The sequence below is a fragment of the Elephas maximus genome, chromosome 3 (genome assembly GCF_024166365.1).
Source record: "Elephas maximus indicus isolate mEleMax1 chromosome 3, mEleMax1 primary haplotype, whole genome shotgun sequence".
NCBI lineage: Eukaryota > Metazoa > Chordata > Mammalia > Proboscidea > Elephantidae > Elephas > Elephas maximus.
The window spans coordinates 140273837-140297732 of record NC_064821.1 but is presented as its reverse complement, the minus strand read 5'-3'; the positions used below and the strand labels follow the sequence as shown (position 1 = coordinate 140297732).

At 43.0% G+C, this 23896-nt stretch overlaps 1 long non-coding RNA gene and 1 other non-coding gene across 3 annotated transcripts; both read left to right on the top strand.

The window, feature by feature from the left end:
- The first annotated feature begins 902 nt into the window (after window positions 1-902).
- On the top strand, window positions 903-10873 carry LOC126071571 (uncharacterized). 2 transcript variants are annotated; one of them, XR_007516353.1, is made up of 4 exons: window positions 903-2653; window positions 7389-7594; window positions 8339-8574; window positions 10120-10873. It is a non-coding gene; the product is annotated as an uncharacterized LOC126071571 (long non-coding RNA). The 2 variants fall into 2 exon arrangements; XR_007516352.1 differs by lacking the exon at window positions 903-2653 and having other exon boundaries at window positions 6793-7594.
- Window positions 10874-21290: 10417 nt separating this feature from the next.
- On the top strand, window positions 21291-21363 carry TRNAK-CUU (transfer RNA lysine (anticodon CUU)). The gene has a single exon. It is a non-coding gene; the product is annotated as a tRNA-Lys (tRNA).
- Window positions 21364-23896: the final 2533 nt, after the last annotated feature.

Below are 23896 nucleotides of genomic sequence, written 5' to 3'. Positions count from 1 at the left end.
GAAGGTCAGCCTAATTGGACTGGACTAAAAGCAAAGAGGTTTCCGGGATAAAATGAAAGCTTCAAAGGTCAGCGGAGCAGGGGCTGGGGTCTGGGGAACTTGGTTTGAGGGGACTTCTAAGTCAATGGGCAAAATAATTCTATTATGAAAACATTCTGCATCCCACTTTGAATTGTGGTGCCTGGGGTCCTAAATGCCAACAAGCGGCCATCTAAGATATATCAATTGGTCTCAACCCACCTGGAGCAAAGGCAAAGGAAGAACACCAAGGTCACACGACAATTAAGAACCCAAGAGACCGAAAGGGCCACATGAACCAGAGACCTACATTATCCTGAGACCAGAAGAACTAGTTGGTGCCCGGCCACAATCGATGTCTGCCCTGTCAGGGAGCACAACAGACAACTCCTGAGGGAGCAGGAGACCAATGGGATACAGACCCCAAATTCTCATGAAAAGACCATACCTAATGGTATGACTGCGACTAGAGGAATCCCAGAGACAATGCTCCCCAGAACTTCTGATGGCACAGGACAAGAACCATCCCCGAAGACAACTCATCAGGCATGAAAAGGACTGGTCAGTGGGGGGGAGAGAGATGCTGATGAAGAGTGAGCTAATTAAATCAGGTGGACACTGGACAGTGTGTTGGCAACTCTTGACTGGAGGGGGGATGGGAAGATAGAGAGAGAGGGAAGATGGCAAAATTGGCATGAAACGAGAGACTGAAAGGGCTGACTCAATAGGGGGAGAGCAAGTGGGAGAAGGGAGTAAGATGTATGTAAACCTACATGTGACAGACTGATTGGAATGGTAAATGTTCACTTGAAGCTTAATAAAAATTAATTAAAAAAAACAATATTTGCTATAATTATTATGCTTTCTCTTATTTTTTTGTCAGAATGGTGGTTGTCATTAATAGACTAACATTTTCTGCTACAAAAGATAATTTTCAAGTTTTCCTGATAAAAAGGTTTCTCCTCCCCAACTTTGATTTTTTTCTAAGTATTATAGTATATAGGGCATTAACTGATAGGACCATGGGGTAGACAGATAATTGAGAAAATATTGCCCGGAAAATTATTTATTAATTTGCTGAGGACCAGCATTTCCTATGCTCAGAAAGTTTCAGACATAAGGTAGACTGTGGCATTCAAAACTTTTTTATTAATGCAGTGTTGAAATGAGATCTCAAAGGCTCAAATGTGTAAGACACACTAAAACACAGTTACTTGATAAAAGGGGCCTGTGATGGTTAAGATTTGGGTCAACTTGGCTGGGCTATGATTCTGAGTTTTTGGCACTTGTGTGATGTTGTGGCCACTTCCCTGTTGAGATTTGATATGTGATCACCCCCATTATGGGATCTGATGTAGCCAGTCAGTTGAAGGGGACTTTCCTTGGGCATGTGGCCTGCATTGAGTGTAAGCAAACGTTCTGGCAGGGGTCAGGGGCTTTTGCTCATTCTAAATCCTGCAGCTGGCTCCTGTTTTCCTGAACTCTAGTTCTTGGGACTTGAGCTAGCAGCTTACCTGTGGTCTTGCCTGCCGATCTTGGGACTCATTGATCTTCACAGCCTGTGAGCAAGAGCCCTGCTCTCCAACATGCTGATCTTGTGTTTCCCAGCCCCTGTGGCTATGTGAATCAGGAGAAGCCTCTATTCTGACTCATGGTCTTGGGATATTACAGCCTCTACAACCATGTGAGCCATTTCCTTGATATAAATCTCTCTCTCTCTCTGTATATTTATATGCTTCACTGATTTTGCTTCTTTAGAGAACCCAGTGTATGACAGCGCCATAAGTGTGGAGCCCTCACTTCTCCCTAGTCTGTCTTTACTTCCTCTGGAACTCAGAGAATAGAATTTTAAAGATGATCTATAGACGACCTCTTCATAGTCCAAAAGTGGGAAGATTCAGGTATCAGAAAGGGTAGATGAGTATAAACGTCTAGTCCAGCTTTAGGAGTACCCAGTTCTAACTATGAACTGAATGCTTACTTATGTGTTTATATTCCACGGGGTGCCGTGAGTTCCTTAACACATGGCACTGTCTTTAATCTCACAGAGCACCCATTCAAGATAGAGACCTGTGATGGTTAAAGTTATGCACCAGTTAGGCTGGGCCATGATTCTCAGTGGTATGGCAGTTATCTAATGATGTAGTTTAGCAGTTATGTAATGATGTAATTTGGCAGTTATGTAAGAACTTATATATACTCTATTTTGTGATATAATGTAATCATCTAGACGATGGAATATGATGTGATAAGCCAATCAGTTGTTAGTGGAGTTTCCTCGGGGATGTAGCCTACACCCAGTATATATGGATATTCTGGTAAAGTTCACTGGCTTTTGCTCACTCTGAATTGTGCATCCAGGTTGTCATCATCTGACATCTGGTACTTGAGCCATCAGTCTGCTGTAATCCCTGTTGATCTCAGGATTCATCAGCTCCCACAGCCTGTGAGCCAGAAGCCTGCCGTCTTACCTGCCCCTCTTGGATTTGTCAGCATCTGGGGTCTGTGAGCCAGCTGACTGCTGTTTGATCTGCCAATCTTGGGCTCGTCACCCCTCGCAGCTGCATGATTCAGGAGAAGCCTCCAGTCTGACACCTGACCCATAGACTTGGGACTTGCCAGCTATTACGACTTCGTGAGCCATTTCCTTCAGATAAATCTATTTATCTCCTTCTCTTTATACACACACACACACACACACACACACACACACACACACTTCACTGGTTTTGCTTCTCTAGAGAACCCAGCCTAAGACTTTTGGTACTAGAGTGATTCCGGAGAAACAAAATTGTAAGGATGAGTTTTCTAAATTGGTTCTCAAGTCTTATTAGTCTTAAAAATATTGATGGTTTTCCTTCCAGTAGTAAAGAGGGCACTGTTAATCCATGGAGTGAGGTGGCAACAGAAATATGCAAAATATCACCACCAATAGATTATGTCTTGGTGAGAGGCAAGGCTCTAGGCGATCATGTTTCATACTTTTCTACGATTTCGTCAGAATGAGAAGTATAAGGAGGCTGATTGGTTAGTTCTACTTTAGCAAGACAAAGTGGTGAAAGGAAGAGATGAGCACAGAGCTTCAAAATCACTGCTCAAGCACCACATAAATGACCTCAACTTTGTCACACAGGCTCTGAAAGAAAACCTTATTTCTTGTAGCAAGAGAGCTGATATTGCTGAAAAACTAAACCTACAGTCTTACTGTAAGAGTGGCTGAATTACAATGCCAATTGAATTTCCAACCTCAAATGGTGCCTGAAGTTAAAGTGGGGGCATTGGTTGGGAATAAATTGGATTCTGAAACTTGAGATGGTGACATGTGGGCAGATAATCAGGAAGTTGGGGACAATGAGCCCTTAAATTCCATTGAATCACTCAACAGAACCAGCCTTTGCACTCCCATCTGAAGAGACTATTTCATCTTTGTCTGCAAAACCACCCTTCCCAGTAAAACCATTACCCCCTCCACTCCCATCTGATGAGATTAGCTCAGCTGTGTCTGAAGAGCATTTTTCTGAGATATCAACCAGAACAGCATCTGGGTCATTGCCTGTGGCATCATCTGAGGCAGATGCCTTACAAAACTTTGCTGAATATTCTCAGAACATATCCACAACACCCATTTTATTGCTTCTAGATTAGACTTAAGTCCCAGCAAGCCACAAAAGGTGAAGTACAAAGTGTGACCCAGGAGGAGGTATGAAACACAAGAAAAGAACGTCCCAAACTGAATTAAGACACCTAACTACAGTGGGGCTGCTTGGACCCTGTGGTGGTAGGGGCTAAGTGCTGGCACCCGATTGACAAAGACAAGGTGGGCTTGGTTACTGTAATGAACAGTGGTGCCAAAACATTAATTAGCCCTAGTCTGACTTGCATGGACTTATGGTATTGGCTGCTTAGTCATGGTGTCCCTACCAATGAAATAGATGGGAAATCTACTAAATATTTACTTCATCTGTATAAGCAGAGGATTTCTAGGTCAAGTGAGCTGCAGTCTAACTTGAATCACCAGAATAGAGAGTCACAGTCCCTCAATCAATTCCCAGACTTGAACCAGTTTATAGATCTACAATCCCTTGAATATAGCAGAGGCTTGGCCTCCTTGAAGAAGGACAGCACTACACTGCCAAAAATTTATACAGTTAATCTTTCTCCCAGCCTTCCGAAAAGTGTTCTATGACCTTTTATGAGAGTGACTGTTCATTGTGAAAAAGGAAATAATCAGACTTGTGAGGGATTACTGGATACTGGCTCTAAAATTACACTAATTTCAAGAGACACAAAACTTCACTGTGGTCCACGAGTCAGAGTAGGGCCATCTGGATACCAGATCATTATTTGAGACTTAGCTCAGGTTCATCACACAGTGTGTCCAGTGGTTCCCCGAACCCATCCTGTAGTGATTTCCCCGGTTCCAGAATGCATAATGGAATGGATTTACTCAGCAACTGGTAGAGCCCCGACATTGGATCTCTGAAAACTGGAGTAAGTACCATTATGATAGGAAAAGCCAAGTGGAAGCCATTAGAACTGCCCCTACCTAAGAAAATAGTAAACAAAAAGCAATACCACATTTCTGGAGGGTGATTGGAGAGACCACTGCCACCATCAAGGATTTGAAGACTGCAGGGGTGATGATTCCCATGACATCCCAACTCATCTCGCCTACTTGGCCTATGCAAAAAACAGATGAATCTTGGACAATGACAGTGGATTATCATAAACTTCATCAGGTGGTGACTCCAATTGCAGCTGCTGTTCCAGATGTGGTTTCAGTACTTGAGCAAGTTAATACATCTCTTGTTACCTGGTACATAGCTATTGATCCGGCCAATGCCTTTTTCTTAATTACGGTTTTGATGGAACACCAGAAGAAATTTGCCTTCCGCTGGCAAGGCCAGAAATACACCTTCGCTTTCCTACCTTATAGGTATATCAACTCTCCAGCCCTATGTCATAAATTAGTCTGTAGGAAACTTGATTGCTTTTCTCTTTCACAAGACATCACACTGGTCCATTACACTGATGACATTATGCCGAATGGATGTATTAAGGAAGAAGTGTCAGTGATTCTGAATTTATTGGTAAAACTTTTGCATGCTGGAGGATGGGAAATTAATCCCACAAAATTTCAGGCTGCCCTCAAGCTACTCTGCCTCTTGGGCCATATAATCTGGCTGCTAAAATGTAGCTTGAAGTGTCAGTAGCAGATAGAAATGCTGTTTGGAGTCTTTGGCAGGCCTGTATTGGTGAATCACAGTGCAGACCCTTAGGATTTTGGAGCAAACCCCTGCCATCCTCTGCAGACAATACTTTCATTTTGAGGAACAGCTTTTGGCTTGTTACTGGGCCTTAGTAGAGACTGCTTAACAATGAGCCACCAAGTCACCATGCAGCAGGAGTTGACCATCATGAGCTGGATGTTGTCTGACCCACAGAGCCATAAACTCAGACATAACATGACATCATTAAATGAAAATGGTGTATACAAATCGGCCTTGAGCAGGATCTGAAGGTACAAGTAAGCTGCATGAGGAAATGGTCCTAATGTCTATTGTCTCCACCTGTATCACATTACCTGCCTCTCCCAGGCTGCACCTATAGCCTCAGGGACAGTTCCTTGTGATCAGTTGAGTGAGGAAGAGAAAACTTATGCGTGGTTTATAGATGGTGTCTTAGTCATCTGGTGCTGCTATAACAGAAATGCTACAAGTAGACAGATTTAACAAAGAGAAGTTAATTTCCTCACAAAAAAGTAGGCTAAAAGTCCAAATTCAGGGCATGAGCTCCAGAGAAAGGCTTTCTTTCTCTGTCGGCCTTTTCATCAATCTTCCCCCAGGCTAGGAGCCTCACTGCACAGGGAGCCCATGTCCAAAGGACACAGTCTGCTCCTGGCACTGCTTTCCTTGTGGTATGAGGTCCCCCTGTCCCTCTGGTTGCTTCTCTCTTTTAATCTCAAGAGATTGCCTCAAGACACAATCCAGTCTTGTAGATGGAGTCCTGCCTCCTTAACACAACTTCCACCCATTCTCCCTCATTAACATCACAAAGGCAGGATTTACAACATATAGGAAAATCACACAATACTGGGAATCATGGCCCAGCCAAATTGATACATACATTTTTGGGGGGATATAATTCAATCCATGACAGATGGTTCTGCATCAAGTGCAAGCACCCCTCGAAAGTGGACAGCCTCAGCAATGCAGCCATTTCTGGGACTTCCCTGAAGGACTCTGGTGAAGGGAAATCTTCCCGACAGGCAGAACTTTCAACAGTGTACCTCCTTATTCACTTCGCCTTGAAGGAAAAATGCCTAGGTGTGCCATTGTATACTGATTCATGGGGCTGTGGCCGATGGTTGGCTGGATGGTCAGGGACTCGGGAGGGACATGACTGGGAAATTGGAGACAAGGAGGTATGGAGAAGAGGTATGTGGATAGATCTCTCTGATTGGACCAAAGGAATGAAGAGTCTTATGTGTCTTATGTGAATGGTCACCAAGGATGACCTCTGCAGAGGAGGATTTTAATAATCAAGAGAATAAAAAAAAAAAAAAAAAATCAAGAGAATAGGATGACTTATTCTGTGGAAACCAGTCATCTTCTTTTCCCAGCCACTCCCATCATTGTCCAATGGGCTCATGAAAAAAGTGGTCATGGTGGCATTGATGGAGGTCTGTATTGCTCAGTAACATGGCCTTCTACTCATCAAGGCTGACTTGGCTACAGCCAATGCTGAATGCCAAATATACCAGCAATAGAGATCAACTTTGAGGCTCCGATATGGCACCATTCCTCGAGGTGATCAGCCAGCAACCTGGTGGCAGGTTAATTACATCAGACTACTTCCATCATAGAAAGCACAGAGTTTTGTTCTTATTGGGATAGATGCTTACTCTGGATACAGATTATGCTTCCCTGCACACGTAACTAAGATCAGTGGACTCATAACATGCCTTATCCACTGTCATGAAATCCCATAGAGCAACACCTTGGATCAAGGGACTTACTTCACAGCAAATGAAGTATAGCAATGGGCCCATGCTCATGGAATTCACTGGTCTTACCATGTTCCTTATTATCCTGAAGCAGCCGGCTTGATGGAACAATGGAATGGCCTTCTAAACACACAATTATGGTGCCACCTAGCTGGCACAACATTGTAGGATTGAAGCAATGTTCTCCAGGAGGCTATATATGTTCTAAACCAGCATCCAATACATGGTGCTGTTTCTCCCATAGGCAGGATTCACAGCTCCAGGAATCAAGGGGTGGAGAAGGGATTGGCACCATTCACTGTTACCTCTATTGACCCACTTGCAAAATTTTTGCTCCCTGTCCCCATGACCCTATGCTCTGCAGGTCTAGACATCTTAGTTCCAAAGGGAGGAATGGTCCCACACGAAGAAACACCAAAGATCCCACTCAACTGGAATTTAAGAACACCACCTGGCCATTTGGCCTACTTATTCCTTTGGATCAACGGACAACCAAGGGATTTACCACATTGGCTGGTGTGGTTGACCCTGAGAACGAAGGAGAAATTGGATTGATGTTGCATAATGGAGGTAAAGAAGAGTATTTCTGCAATACAGGAGATCCCTTAAAGCGTCTCTTAGTATTATTAAAGTCACTGAAAAATACAGCAACCCAATTCCAACATGACTACTAATAGTCCAGACCCTTCAGGAATGAAGGTTTAGGTCACCTCAGCAGGCAAAGAACAATGACCAGCTGAGGTGCTTGGTGAGTGGAAAGGGAATATGGAATGGGTGGAGGAAGAAGGTAGTTCTAAATACCAGCTGTGACCATGTGCCAAGTTGCAGAAAAGAAGCCTGTAACTGTTACGGGTATGTCTTCCTTGTGTGTCTGCATCAAATATTTTTGTTTTTTTCACTGATAAAATATAAGATGTACACAGGGCTAGTGTGTTTTTGGTTGTAGGCATGTTAGATGTATCATGTTAGGCACAAGTATGACTTTGTAATTTTCTTTATTTAGCGATCTTATATTGTTTCGGGAGATGTGTACAGGTGCCAATTTGACAAGAGGTGGGCTGTGATGGTTAAGGTTGTGTGTCAGCTTGCTGAAGTGATGAACTGAAGGGGCATCGTTTGAAAGCAAAGTTAGTAAAACAAATATACCCAAGGCTCTTTCCTCATTCCTTCTGCCACAGCAAAGTCAAACACCTTGTGTAGGAATTAAACTTGGAGAGTTCTTAGGGGTATTTGAAGAGATGTCTCTGATGAAACTGTCATAGCCTATCATTCACTGTGCTCACTCTTATATTTTCCTCTTCTTTTCCATCTTAGGAAATACGATTCCCTAATTCAGGCTCAGGCTCAAGAACTGATCCATTTATGTCAGAAAATATAAGAAGGGATTGGTGGATGTAACCTTTTCACACAGTATGTGAAAAATACAATCAAGTCTTTTAAGGACTTCATCAGGAATGCTAACATTTCCAACTACCAGAGACAGAGATTTTGTGATCAACTGGCCCAAGGAAGCCAGCTGGCAGAGTGCCTCATGAGCAAACTCACTATGGGTAAGTTGACCACAGGCTCTGAAGACCCTTAGCTCCTACCAAGGTCCTAATCTTACATAAGATTCTATGCCTCCACAACTCTATGAGTGACTTTTTAACCAGATGCCCTGCTTTTCGTCTCACACTCTAGGGGCCATGACTATATCAAGATGGGCAAGGCATGAGTACAGCGAGGAAACACATAGAACTGGAGGTGACGTTATTATAACTGGCTCCTTCATCACAGGCTTTTGGTGTTGGAGGCAGCAGCCATCCCATCTTCTTTGCTTGTTTGTTTTTTATCAGTGCTGTCTTTACTAAGGAGCCTTGGTTGCACAGTGGTTAAGAGCTCGGCAGCTAACCAGTAGGTCAGCAGTTCGAACCCACCAGCTGCTCCTTGGAAACCCTATGGGCAGTTGTACTCTGTCCTATAGGGTTGCTATGAGTTGGAATCAACTCAACAGCAATGGGCTCGGCTTGGGCTTGGTCTTTAGTAGCTTTCTTCAAGGGATTTGTCCTTCCTGGATTTCTATTTCCTCATTTGTAAATCTGTGAATGCTGTAGACATCAAATGAAGTAATGATCCTGGGTGTTTCTGAAAAAAGAATAAAGTCCCTCACTGTTTTGGGGTTAGTTGAAACACTGGGTATAGTAGAACCTGCTGATGGTAAAGTTGATTTATACTGGAACAGTTTTTATAGAGAAAATTACCCCTGAGAACACCTGAGTAAGCAGAACAGGGGCAGACATGGAGGCACCCTTGTAGTCCTCTGACTTTGGAGGACAGGTGGAACCTGGTTGTTTGTTCTCTCCTCAGAGACTGGAGTAGGTTCCGTGTAAAAATAGTAGTGGGACACACAACCATGGTCTAGCAACCAGCTCTGTGGTGGAAATGAAGACTGGAGAAGTTCAGACAGCAGCTGGGGAACAAAAAATATTTTAATTTTTTGCCTGGCTCAGGTGGCAGACATGGCAATGATTCATTACATCAGGAACACTCTACGAGGGGGGCTCAGGAAGGCATGCCAGGCCACTTCTCTAAACACCAACCTGAGGGCTCCTGGAATACTTCTCAGAGCACCCAGACCACACGTGTAGAGTATTTATGTCTCTGCACAGACACACCCCTGTGTTTTTAATTTAGATTCCAGGTCAGTAGTCTTTGATGAACTGTGAAGACCAGAAAGGTGATATAAACCTGAAAAAGGGCAAAAGCCCCAGATTTCAAACTGATAAAAAATAAAAGTGATAAAATACTGAAAGTATAGGTCATGTTGATCCTTTGCAAAGTTTGAATTTGTTGTATTCAAAGTATAACATCCCAGTTGCATTATGGTGTGTAACTCTTATTACTGAGAAACAAACAAACAAAAAAGCAAGGATATCTTGATTGGTAAAAGTGTTTATAAGCTCGTAAAGTATCCTGGAACTGCCTTTATTCCCCCAGACTTAATATTTACTGGGTTCCTGCTTTGTGGAATATCCACCTCGTTATCCCTCCCTGCACAGCAGCCACCTTGGATCCCTTTCTCACTCTCATGCTTACGATTTCCTCTTGCTTTCAAGGACCCTTCTGAGGAGGACTACACTAAAACTACTGGAACTACTTTGCCTGATGGCTCAGGGACCTGAAATTACCTGGGTGTTTATGTCAGTCCCACAGCAATCAGTTGCTCTCTGCCTGAAAAGCACTTAACACTGACTGACAGATGCTGGAGTATGAATTCCATCTACCTGACTTGAGGAGACCTTTGTCGTGAACTGGCTTTGGGAAAACAGAATCTAAAGGCCAGCTTTGTAAAGATTCAGATGGATAAATAGAAGGAAAACAAGAGCTATCAGTACAATGTTTATCTTGGAAGTCCAAATGAGACAGTGATTTACCTGAGACTGTGAGAAGGAAGAATAAAATCTTTAAGTCCAACGGGAAAGAAGCCTATGGTGGAAGAGAGGTGGAGAAGCAAAGATAATGGTGGGAATTTGGGCGATACTAGGAAGAACCTGGTCAGCTTTGAACTAACGCAAATTCTTTGACTCCACACCTAAAGATTCTGATTTAAATGGTGTGGAGTTGGATTTGGGCATCATTATTCTCGGCAGTGGGTGTGGTATTCTTAAAAACCTCCCTGGGTGATTCTAATATGCAGATAGAGATGAGAGAGATGATTGGTCTAGTAGGGTCTCAGGTCACTAGCGTTGGAGTATTCCAATGGTGTGGCTACTTCATAGAAAAGGCTGAACATCAACTGTTGATGAAATTTGCATTCCTTTCTCAACAGTCTTGTTTTTATATAACATCGAAAAAAGAGAAGAGAAAAAAGTAGAGGATACATTAGAAATATAACTGTCTATGTAGAATAGAGTCACTCCACCTTTTTTTGATCACAAGATGCAGTAAGAAATATATAATTCTTTGTGACCCAGCATATGTTAAAAAATTTTTGTGGTCACTACATGTAATGGATCCTAGTATTGTCCTTTCTGATTCTTTAAATAAAACCTGTAATTAGTCACAACATTGATTTTACAACCTACTCATGGTTCAGAATTGCAATTTGAAAAACTTGCTTTTTACCAACATTTTTTATTAAACAAAACCCCCAAAAAGAGCTTTTAGGACTTACTTACCTAAAGAGACTATGTTGTTGACTGCCGTCAAGTCAATTCTGACTCAGAGAACCCTGTAGGACCGAGTAGATGAGCCCCACAGGGTTTCCAAGGAGTGGCTGGTAGAATCAAACTGCTAACCCTTTTGATTAGCAGCCTGAACTCTTAACTACTTTGCTCCCAGGGCTCCAAAGAGACTATAACAGGAAAAAAAACAAAACCTAAACGTTCAGGGAACATATTACATATTTACATTTCCCATTCTCTACAATGGCGTAAAAGGAAATCTATAGGTGCAAGCAGTTAAGCACTCAGTTTATAACCTGAAGGTTGGCGGTTCCAAACTTACCCAGTCGCTCCACAGGAGAAAGACCTGACCATTTGCTTCTGAAAAGATTACAGCCGAGAAACCTTTGTGGGGCAGTTCTACTCTGTCACATGGAGTCACTAGGAGTTGAAATCCACTCAACGGCAACTAAAAACAAAAACACAATGGCATAAAGTACTTAAAAAACAAACAAAAACAGTTCAGTGGTTTTTTTTTTTTTTAAACAAATGAACATAGAACTACCACATGACCTATGACCCGTCAGTCCCAATTCTAGGTATATACCCAGAAGAAGTGAAAGCACGAAAGTAAACAGAAACTTGCACACCAATGTTGACTGCAGCACTTTCACAACAGCCAAAATGTTGAAACAACTGAAATGTCCATCAACATGAATGGATAGACAAAAAGGAATATTACTCAGCCATAAAGAGAAATGAAGTCATGATGCATGCCACAACATGGATGAACCTTGAAAACATTATGATGAGTGAAATAAGTCAGTTGCAAAAGGACCAATACCATATGATCTCACTTAAACAAAGTAAGGAAATACGTGTTGTTGTTGTTAGGTGCTGTCAAGTCAGTTCTTAATCATAGTGACCCTATGTCCAACATAACGAAACACTGCCTGCTCCTGTGCTATCCTCACAATCATTGTTATGTTCAAGCCCACTGTTGTGGCCACTGTGTCAGTCCATCTCATTGAGGATCTTGCTCTTTTTTGCTGACCCTCTATTTACAAAGCGTGATATTTTTCTCCAGGGGCTGGTCCCTCCTGATAACATGTCCAAAGTACATGAGGTGAAGTTTTGCCATCCTTGCTTCTAAGAAGCATTCTGGCAGTACTTATTCCAAGACAGATTTGTTCGTTCTGTGATCAATTATTCTTCGTCAACACCATAATTCAAAGGCATCAATTCTACAGTCTTCCTTATTCATTGTCCAGCTTTTACATGCATATGAGGCAATTGAAAATACCATGGCTTATTCAAACACGCTTTAGTCCTCAAAATGACTTCTTTGCTTTTTAAGGCTTTAAAGAGGTCTTCTGTAGCAGATAAGTCCTTTGATTGCTTGACTGCTGCTTCCATGGACATTGATTGTGGAAATGAATAATAAAATGAAATTCTTGACAACTTCAATCTTTTCTCTGTTTATCATGATGTTGCTTATTAGTCCAGTTATGAGAATTTTCTTTTCTTTATGTTCAGATGTAATCTATACTGAAGGCTGTAGTCTTTGATCCTGATCAGTAAGTGCTTCAAGTCCTCTTCACTTTCAGCAAGCAAGGCTGTGTCATCTGCATATGGCAGGTTGCTAATGAGTCTTCCTCTAATCCTGATGCGGCATTCTTCTTTGTACAGTCCAGCTTCTCGGTGTATTTACTCAGCATACAGGTTGAATATGTATGGTGAAAGGATACAACCCTGATGCACACCTTTCCTGATTTTAAACCACACAGTATCCCCTTGTTCTGTTCACGTGACTGCCCCTTGGTCTAGGTACGGAATTTGCATGAGCACAACTGCATGTTCTGGAATTCCCAGCCTTCGCAATATTATCCATAACTTGTTATGATCCACACAGTCAAATGCCTTTGTGTAGTCAATAAAACACAGGTAAACATCTTTCTGCTATTCTCTGCTTTCAGCCAAGATCCTCTGATATCAGCAATGGAATCCTTCATTCCACTGACAGACGGTCAGATGAGTGGGAAGGAAGTATATAGAAATCAAAAGTTATTAGTTACCAGGGGTAGAAGGGAGCAGGAAATGGGGAGTTTTTGCTTAGGAGACACTGAGTTTACGTTAATGGTGATGGAATAATTTGGAAAAGGATAGTAAGAGTGGTTGCAAAATCTGAAAAATGTAATCAATGTCAATAATATATATGTAGAAATTATGGGATTGGCATATGTTTAGTTGTGTATATTATCACCACAGTTTTAAAAAAAATTTTTTCCCTTAAAAACTCATTTGAAATGAATCAGATTACAGAGACCACCTAAAAACAATAAGTTAATAGTTTTTCACTTGAAAATTCTGTTAGTTTATCTATTGAACATATTCCTAGAAATTCCCCTAAGATACAACCTGATGTGGAAGTCACTTTAGAGAATATCGGCCTCCATGGGGTAAAACAGATTGGTTCAAGATTAAAGCTTCACTCTTTATCTGCTAATTCCCATTTTTCTCTCTCTGATGATTTCTTTTTTTCCCTGATCTCTTTAGAAGAATGCTTGCAAGCCCTTTCTGTAAAGCCTTTTTCCTTTCCCTACCAAGATGACCCAATAGCCTCTGGTGCTCATTGACTTTATCCAGATTGGAGCCTTTCTTCTCCCTTTCTCCAAACTCTGAGATGCAGATGAAAAGGCCAGAGTCCTGGGTTCTGGTCCCAGTTTCTCATTTGTACGTCATCTAGGTTTAGCTGGTCCTTAGTCTCTTGCCACACCTGTCTCCTCATCTGCAAAAGGTAGAACTATACTTGAATGGTCCCTGCTCCTTTACACATTTTGGGACTCTTCCCTTGGCACCACCCCACCGATTTATAAGGACTAGGACATGAATTTAGGAGGGAGATTTTCCTGAATATATTCTCTCCTATAATCAGCTGTTTCTGAAAGTTCATGCTTGAGAGCTACCCACATCTTTTCCTGGGAGGTGTGAGAGGTCTTCATTTTCCTCCGGAAGAGTACAATAGAGAGTAAACTGACAGCTGAGGAAGGATCTAACCAACCCATATGCAGCATCTTTGAGTAGGGCTATCACCAGCACCAGGGAATGGGATCTAAGTATATTTCAGAGCACATTTCCTCTAACCTGCTGTCGTCACTAACTCCTTCCAAACTGGAGCTCATCCACTTAACTGCACTCAGTGTACACCTGGCCTCCATCACCACTTCTCACTCTAGCCTCATTTAGCAGGGGATGATAGAAGATTCTCATCTGGATTTCTTCCTTTCTGTTTCAGGTGACAACGAATGCTGAAACTATGAAAAGATCTTGTCTAATTTCAACAGTGCATAGTCAAAAACTTCAGCTAAGTTCCCAAATTGATGACCAAAACTAACACAACAAAACAAGTGAAAGTCCAAACCTGAAAGCAAGATGAAAATTGAAAGTCACAGCCACTTAGGATTTTTACTCCAAACAGCTGGTTTCAAGGCAGAAACCACAAACCCTCAGCCTCCTAATGCGATAACTGCCCGAAGGGCACTGTTGACTACATTCACAGATAATCTTGAAAGAACCAGATCCTTTTCCCTCCCCAGTCCCAGCCTGTGGATGGCAGGAGTTAGCAGCAGCTGGAAGAAAATCTCAGGGACTTGGGAATAATAATATCACTGCGGACTATTCATCAGCTTTTTGGCACATGTCCATTTCCTTTGAAAGTTGAGGGTTTTAAAATCTCTGAAAATAAACTTTATTTTATACATGCTCTGTTGCCTAAAATTTTCTTTGTAGATATCAAAATTATAAAGTTTTCTTTTCCAAGCTAATCTAAGAAATTCCATCATTAATACATCCACTACATTTATACCTCAGAGTGATAACAACCCAGTTTAGATGCACCACTTCCTTCCAAAGTTCAATGTTACTAAGCACCTGGTTTTACTTAGAAAAACAATATTGGGTCTCACACCCAGGAACAGAGCTAACACCATCTGTCCTTGTGGCGAGGTGCCTGTAATCAAGGCAGCAGACTCACACGTGTCTAAGCCTGGGTTCTCAAAGAAACAGCGATAGACTGTGCACCAAAGAAGGATCCTCAGAGCTTGCTGTTCACACGTGATGAAGAAAAACCTTCCTGTACAGTTCCAGGAGATATTCCATCCTAGAGGTCTCTGTTGAGGTCTCCCAGATGAAACTAGGAGGTTGCAAATAATTTTACTCTCCTGTTTGTTGTTGTTTTTTTTTTTTGTTTGTTTTTCCCTGGAAATAAATTTCTCATAACCGTTGATTTGTCTTTTGAAATCAAGTATAAAAGCAGGATATCTTTTTCAGAAACTTTGAAACATGCAAAGTAGCCTCAAACTTACCAGACTTCCAGTCTACAATAGGCTGATTCAAGGAAGAAGGACGAAGTAGACACTTCTCCCAAATGCTGGGTGGCAGGAAGGGATCCCTTCAGATGAGTTTGTACAGCAGATTAGTGATCTTTTTTTATTGTAGCAGTGAGTGGTAGCGGGGACGGTCACATCGTCCAGCAAGAAGGAGACCCATAGGGAGTCAATTTTAGTCCAGGATTCTGCCAGCTCTTCACAGCCTGCCATATTTTACAATCATCCTGTCCCCACCCCCAGCAACTATGGGAAAATTTTGAAACCTACAGAAAAATTTGAAAGAATTATACAATGATCACCTCACACTGTTTTACTAAGTTCAGCAATTGATATTCATTTGCTCTTTCTGTCTGTACACACGCCCACACAAACATACGTATTTCTTTAGTAAATTCAGACAAAAAGAAAACTCCTAAATACCTCAGCATGTATATCTTGAGATTAAGAACATTATTCTATATCACCGTAACACAATTCAATTATCAAACTTAAGAATATCAATATTAATTCACTTTGGGAATACCTAACATACTGTGCAGATACAAATTTCATCCATTGTTTTGTATAGATAGATAGATAGACAGATTGATACAAATATATCAGGAGAGTGAGAGTAAGGGTGCTAGGGCCAGAAGGCCAGAGCAAGGGCAGGTTGAGAGTTGTGGTGCTGTTGTTGTTTGTCCAACCTCCAATCAAGGCTCCTAAATGGCACTTGATTGTTACATCTCTTTATTCCTAATTACATTGAACTGTCTCCCTACTCCCTTCCTACTCCTTTGTTGTGGTTTTTGAAGAGGGCAGACCCATTGTCTTCCCCTACATTCTGATCAAGCTGAACTCTTTGGGTGAGAACACTACATATGTAATGCCCTGTGCTTTGTACAGCACCCTGTCAGGAAGGAAAGAGGGGTCAGTGTGTTCATCACTGTTACTGATTCTTAGTGTAAGGATGTGTCTGTCCTCTCCACTGGAAAGAGACATTTTTCACTTTGTAATTTTTAGATAGTTTGTGGGATGAAACTTAGAGAGCGTGTAAATACACTGTGTCCACTTGTGAATCCTTAAAAGTTTTAATGTTTGTTGATGATCCCTGCCTGCATCAATTGTTGTATTAGTGCTTGCAACATGGAGACTTCTATGTCTATCTACAATTTTTAACCAAACATGTTGTGAGGTGCCATCAAGTGGATTTTGACTCATAGTGACCTCACTTGACAGGGTAGAACTGCCCCATGAGGTTTCCTAGGCTCTAATCTTTACAGGAGCAGATCACCAGGTCTTTCTCCCTGTACAGACCAGCTTCTTTCCTGGGCAAAAGTTAATAGCCGTCTGGGCTAGAAAGCGACCTTGGAGGTCCCTCAAGTAGTTTTTGCAAAGAACTAGGGAAAAAGTAACAACTCATCAAGGCCAAGAAAAATACCTCTACAGCTGTTTTTTCCAAAGAACCAAGGCAAAAGCCCATATAAAGGAACTCATTGCACCACAGATGTGTAAAAAATTTGTTGTGCTGGCAAAGGTATTAAGGAAATGACTCATTGAGTTGGAAAAATAAATTGAAATGCAAATACACATTTATACAACTATTGAACTCAGATGAAAAAAACATTCAAACATACACCTTCCACTTTTGGCAAACATGGACTAACCAAAACCAAACCCGTTGCGGTCGAGTAGATTACGACTGACGGTAAACCTATACAACAGACTAGAAATGCCCCATAGCGTTTTTACCGAATGCTGTGATCTTTATGGAAGCTGATTTCCACATCTTTCTCCCTCTGCCACATCTTTGTCCCGCAGACCGCCTGGTAGGTTCAAACTTCGGACTTGGGGTTAGCAGGTGAGCGCTCTTAACCACTGCAACAACGGGGCTCCTGAACAAAAAAAGACGAATTTTACGAAACACCGGTTTTCAAAACACTGGAAATCAGGCAACAGGGGCGAACAACCCTTCAAAACCAGGAAACAAGGTGAGCCCTAAGATTGCCCCAGCATAGTGCCTCTTCTGCAGTTGCTCTTCCAGACTATACCCTATAGAAATACTTGCACAAGTCGCCAAAGATATGTGTACAAGAATGATGGAAGTGTTCAATAAATAATAGTACACATAAACACTGGGAAAAGGTCGTTTAATGATGATTTTATTCTTTCAAGCATTTCCGGATTCCCAGGCGTACTCCTAATTTGTTTTCTGGGAGGACATGAGAGAACAGGAGGGTAAAGGAGCGCTCCACTTCCCGGGGTGGTCTCGAACAACCTTTCCGTTAACTACGGAACGCACTAATGGGCTGCACCACAGAGCCTTCAGTAGCCAGCGTTCCTGGTCTCAGTAAACGGGGATTTCTTACTAACCCCGATGCCACCCGCTTTCTTTGGCACAACTGCGCTGGCCCCACAGCCTCGAAAAACCAGAGGGGTTGGGGCGACAAATCGCGTTCTTCTTCACATTTGAAACCTGTGCTTTCGGTGAGTCCCGAGCTAGAAGGGGCACCGAATGGACTTCGCCCTCCCTACTCCTCTCCCGCCTCAGAAGTCAACGACCCCCAGAGACCCCCTAGTCTGCGACCCCCGTCCATCCCGGGCGGGGCCCACGACTAGCTGAGCCCCGTGGGCTTCGGGAAGTCCCTTCGCCTCTTCTGCTCCGCCCGCCCGCGCCGCTGGGCGCCCCCGGCTCGACTTGGTTGGCGTCGGTGGGGCGGGAGCTGGGAAAATAAGGGGGCAAAGGGGAACAGTGAAGGGGAGCGAAGGAAAACAGGGAGGCGTGGGTGAGGACTAGACCTCCGGGGGACCCTGTGCGGGGACTCAGTTGGGATCCTGGGAGTAGAGAACGGTTTTTCTGAAGTAGCAGAATGGGGAGGCAGGCGAGGGAGGGAACCGAGAGAAGGCTTGAAAGAGAGAAAAGCGAACTATCTCTAGCTATTCAACAGCAAAGCGAGGAAATATTGTGAATGTTTTCACTTCAAACATATTCAAGGAAACGCACCATTTTTGCAAGTTTATGGCCTGCGGTGATCGGATAGTGAGTGGTTGGTACTCTTCGTGGTGGCCGCAGTAACCTCGGCAGTGTCAGGCGTCTGTCTTGGCACGAACTGACTCCTCCTGAGGTTTGCCTTTAGTTCTTGCACAGGCCGCACCCCTTATTTGAGGCCATAGAGCGGCAGGACTCAGCTGCGAGTCAGGAGAAGCGAAAGAAACCCAATAGTGCACAAGCCTGGGGTCTGGTGAACCAGAAACCATAGATGTTCCCCACGAGTGAGAAGAAGGTGAAATGCTGCCTCTCACTGAGTCTAATGACATGTGGTCATAACCATTTTTCTGACTGAGATATTTCAGCTATCAGTATGACTTTTTTAGACTAAAGAATGAATTATTAGTGAGTTGAAAATATAGTCCAAGCCCCTTGCCATGCTCTACACAGTCTTACTCCATCCTCTGTCCCCCATGTCTATGCCAACAGTTAACTCTTCGAATGTAACTCCCATAGTGCCAAATGTAAAAATCTTAACTGGGCGGCTTATTAAATGGTAAATATAACCATCACACAGATCAAGTTATAGGAAATTTCCATCATCCCAGCAAGGTCTGTAGAACCCTTTTCCAATGCATCCCCGCCCGCCCACGTTTAGTTGTTCACTCTTATGATTTCTGTCACCAGAGATTAGTGTTTTGGAGTTCACGTTAATGAACGTATATCTTGTAGTACCTGGCTTTTTTTTTTTTTTTTTTTTCCCCAGTCAAGCAGAGTCGTGTTTTTGGGAATACATTCATCCACATTTTTGCCTGCCTGCTTCACTAGTTAATTTCTACAACATTAATGCAGGTTATTCCAAAGTGTGAATACACCAGTATTGGTGGGCAATTGGGTTATTTCTAGTGTTTGCTTGTGACCAAGGCTGCTACGAATATTTTTGGATGAGTCTTTTGAGGACGTGTGCATCCATTTTCCTTGAGGAGGTAGGATTCCTGCGAGTGGCTCTGATGATACAGTGGTCAAGACTCTGCATTATGGTCTCAGCACCTTCGGTTCAAATCCCATTCACGCCATGTAGTTGAAACTTCCTTCTGCAGCCCAGTCCTTCAAAAGTTATTGTGCTTTTGCTGGAGGCAGCTTCTCAGGAGCGCAGTCAAAGAATTGGTGAATGATAGTTTCCACCAGCCATACGGAGAGAGCTTCAGGAAAAAGTGAAAATCTGCGGAAGCAGTAACCAAGGCTGCAAGGACAGTTTCCTCCACCTTCACGGGAGCAGCCCAGAGGACCCTTCTAGGGGATGACCCCAGAGCTACAACCTTTTAGAGGCTGGGGATCTGAATGCTTTTGAAGTAGCGAAAATGCATTTTCTTTAGTGTTTTAATAGTAGAGAGAGTATATTTTCTCATTTGTTTTAGTATAGCTGTACAAACTGTGATTAATCTCTAGTCCTTGGAAAATGGTGCAGGCTGTGTTCAAAATATAGCTGAGCAGCCTGCTCCACTCTTAAACACAACAAACACCCTAATACCTTACAACATGTTTTCCCCTATTCAAAATAGGTGATTAAGAGCTTGACATGACTAATGTCATAATGATGCTCTAAGTAATCTCTAAACATTTAATTGTACCAGCTATACTGGTCTCTTCCAAAGGGGTGCAGAGCTATCTCAGCCCCTGTGGCTTTGGTCTCTTTTCTTCTTTGTTCTCTTGAGAAATGGCCTTCAGCCTGCAAACCAACAAAAGGCTTTCTTTCTTGCTCCCTGTCTCAGCCACAGTGGACTTGGCAAAACAGCTTCACTAGCCCAGAGATTCTTATGAGAGTTTTTCAGCCTGTTAGAAATATACTGATTAAAGTCCAGATGCCTGACATGTTCATCTTTAGTTTAATAAAGAGTTTTTGTAGTTGTTTTGTGATGTATAAAACCATCTGTGGACTAGTGCTCAAAACATTAGGTAACCCTAATCTTTCCCATATAAAACCTTCCCATCAACCCTTTAGAGCAGACAGAATTTGGGAGGAGTTTAATTCCCTCTCTCTCTTGAATACCGGTATTCAATAAAGCCTTCTTACTGCTTACCTCCTCCTGTCTCTGTATTGGCTTTGCCGCAGGCCGCTCAACCTGCAATTTGCCCTAACACTTTGGGGAGAGGAGCCAAGGATCCCCCGAGCAAGTATTCATGAGGCCCTGAATCCGACCTGCGTTTAAATCTCGGTGGGACCTTTATTCGCAAAGAATATGTTCTTTTAGTCAGTCCACACAAAATTTTCGTATATAAAAACAAAATAGTGCTCCCAAATTTATACGACCTGCTTCCCATAACGCGTCGCCCTCTTCCCTCTGCTCCCTCCCCCGTCATGAGTTAGGGGAGAAAAGGGTTTGGGACCGCGAAGAGGGAGCTTGGGCTGCAGCTCCAAAGTCCCAGGAGCAAGTTTCCCCTCTCTTCCTGTTCCCCGCGGTTGTTCGCGGCCCTCATCCCCTTCCTTTCGCGCTCTTCCGGAGCCAGAGTTCTCGAAACCGGGTTCTCAGAGTGACCAGGTCCAGAAGGAATTTTCGGAAATATCAGGGTTTCAGAACTCTTGACTCCCACATACAGTGAGTCCGCCGGACCCTGCGCAAGCTCTGGCTTTGAGCCTTGAGTTTTTCAGTGGGAAAAGGTGAGACTGTGTCCTTGAATTTGTAAAGTCAGGGATTACTTTCACACGAGTAATTATGACTCTAGCTCCGAAGACAATGATAATTATGTAGAAAGCGAAAAACAGCAGTGCCCGACTAGCTCAGTCGGTAGAGCATGAGACTCTTAATCTCAGGGTCGTGGGTTCGAGCCCCACGTTGGGCGGGCGCCTTTTATGCCCCCTTCCATTGTCACAGAATCTTTTCTAGCTGCTTACCAAGAGAATAAAAAAAAAGAGAGAGAAGAAAAACCCATTGCCACCGAGCGAATTCTGACTTATGGCGACCCGTATAGGACAGAGTAGAACTGCCCCATAGAGTTTCCAAGGAACTTTGGTGGATTTCAACTGCCGACCTTTTGATAAGCAGCCGAGAGGTCTTACCCACTTTGCAACCGAAGCTCCACCAGCAGAATTAGGACCTTCTACATTGTCAGTTCGCATTCCAATCGCCACTAGTTATCAATGCATCTTGATAGCATGTTCGATCAATTTCAGACTGCAGCAGCTGATAAAAATCTTCTATTTCTTCATCTTTGGCCCCAGTGGTTGGTGCGTAAATTTGAATAATAGTCATATTAGCTGGTCTTCCTTGTAAGCGTATGGATATTATCCTATCTCTGACAGTGTTGTACTTCAGGATAGATCTTGAAATGTTCTTTTTGATGATGAATGCAACACCATTCCTCTTCAAGTTGTCATTCCCGGAATCGTAGACTGTATAATTGTCCGTTTCAAAATGCCCAATACCAGTCCATTTCAGCTCACTAATGCCTAGGATATTGATGTTTATGCGTTCCATTTCATTTTTGACAATTTCCAATTTTCCTAGATTCGTACTTCGTATATTCCAGGTTCCGATTATCAATGGATGTTTGCAGCTGTTTCTTCTCATTTGAAGTCGTGCCACATCAGCAAATGAAGATCCCGGAAGCTTTACGCCATCCACGTCATTAAGGTCGGCTCTACTTTGAGGAGACAGCTCTTCCCCAGTCATCTTTTGAGTGTCTTCCAACCTGGGGGGCTCATCTTCCAGCACTATATCAGACAATGTTCCGCTGCTATTCATAAGGTTTTCACTGGCTAATGCTTTTCAGAAGTAGACTGCCGGGTCCTTCTTCCTAGTCTGTCTTAGGCTGGAAGCTCAGCTGAAACCTGTCCCCCGTGGGTGACCCTGCTGGTATCTGAATACCAGTGGCATAGCTTCCAGCATCACAGCAACACGCAAGTCCCCACAGTAGACACACACACACAGAAAACATGATGTCAATGAGTGATCTGAGAGGTAATCTCAACAGAGCTGTGAAAACCATCCAAAGAAACCAAAGGAAACTCTAGGGCTGCCCAAAGGGCTCATAAACAAAGTGGCCTAGCAGCTGGGATAGAAATTATTCATGAGCTCAGTAACATCTGCTTCCACTTACCAAGGCTAATCTGGCTACAGCCATTACTCAGTGCCCAAAACCAACAGTGGGAAACAACTCAGCGTCCCTGATATGACACCAGTCCCCAGTGGAGGTGGGGCTATCAGCCAGCCACATGATGGCAGGTTGAGGACATAGGACCCATGATGGTTAATGTCATGTGTCCACTTGATTAGGTTATGATTCTCAGTGGTTTGGCAGAAGTTGGACATCCTGCTTTTTCATAATGCAATATAGTATACTCACTTCCATGATGTGATCTCACGTGATCAGCCAATCAGTTGTAAGAGGAGTTTTCTGAGGGGTGTGGTGTGTATCCACTACATATGGACTTTCCAGCAAAACTTATCCACCTCCCCCCAAATTGGCTGATAACAGGAGGTGGTCTTTCTAGCTTGGCCAGCCCCCATCTGAGTCACTTTGTTAGCATAAACCTTCAGGTGTGGTCTGGAGGCCTATAGGAAACATTCCAACTCATAGTGACCCTATAGGATAGAGTTTCCAAGGAACACCTGGTAGATTCAAACTGCAGACCTTGTTGGTTAGCAGCCATAGCACTTAACCACGATGCCACCAGGGTTTCCTAGGAAACAAAGGAATCTGAATTACTTAGCGAATTCCAAGGGTTTACAGTTATCTCAAGGCACCCTGGTGGGACAGTGGTTAAGTGCTGGGCTGCTAACCCAAAGGTCAGTGGTTTCAATCCACCAGCCATTCCACTGGAGAAAGTTGTGTCGATCTGCTTCCATAAGGACTTAAATCCTCAGAAACTCTCTTGGGCAGGTCTACCCTGTACTATATAAAAGTAGGTAGGAGTCAGAGTCGACTTGACAACAATGGTTGTTTTTGTTTTTGGTTTAGAGTTATCTCTCAGAAACCAAGGACAAAGATCAAATGCCTTGGATGAAATTAAATTCTTTACCCTACAGTTCATTTCAGAAAACATCTAAAAAACAGTGAATGATATACTGAGAAGTTGCAATGTAACAGACATGGCCAAGCTCTTAGAAAACCGACTGTGGCTGTATAAGTGTCAGACCTCTGTCTTGGAGCCTCAAGAGCATGTGGTCAATTTTAAGTCACAGCAGATGAGGTTAGTCTGGTTTGTCTAAGTGTGTAAATGGGTCAACACGGTTAATTGTTTTATTGTAAATCTGACAAATAGATGCTTGTTGTAAGAAAAACTTACCAAAAAAAGAAGTGTATAAAGAAGAAAATGAAAGTTATCCTGCCTCCCTCCTGAACCCACTCCCGGATAAACCTTTGCTGACACACC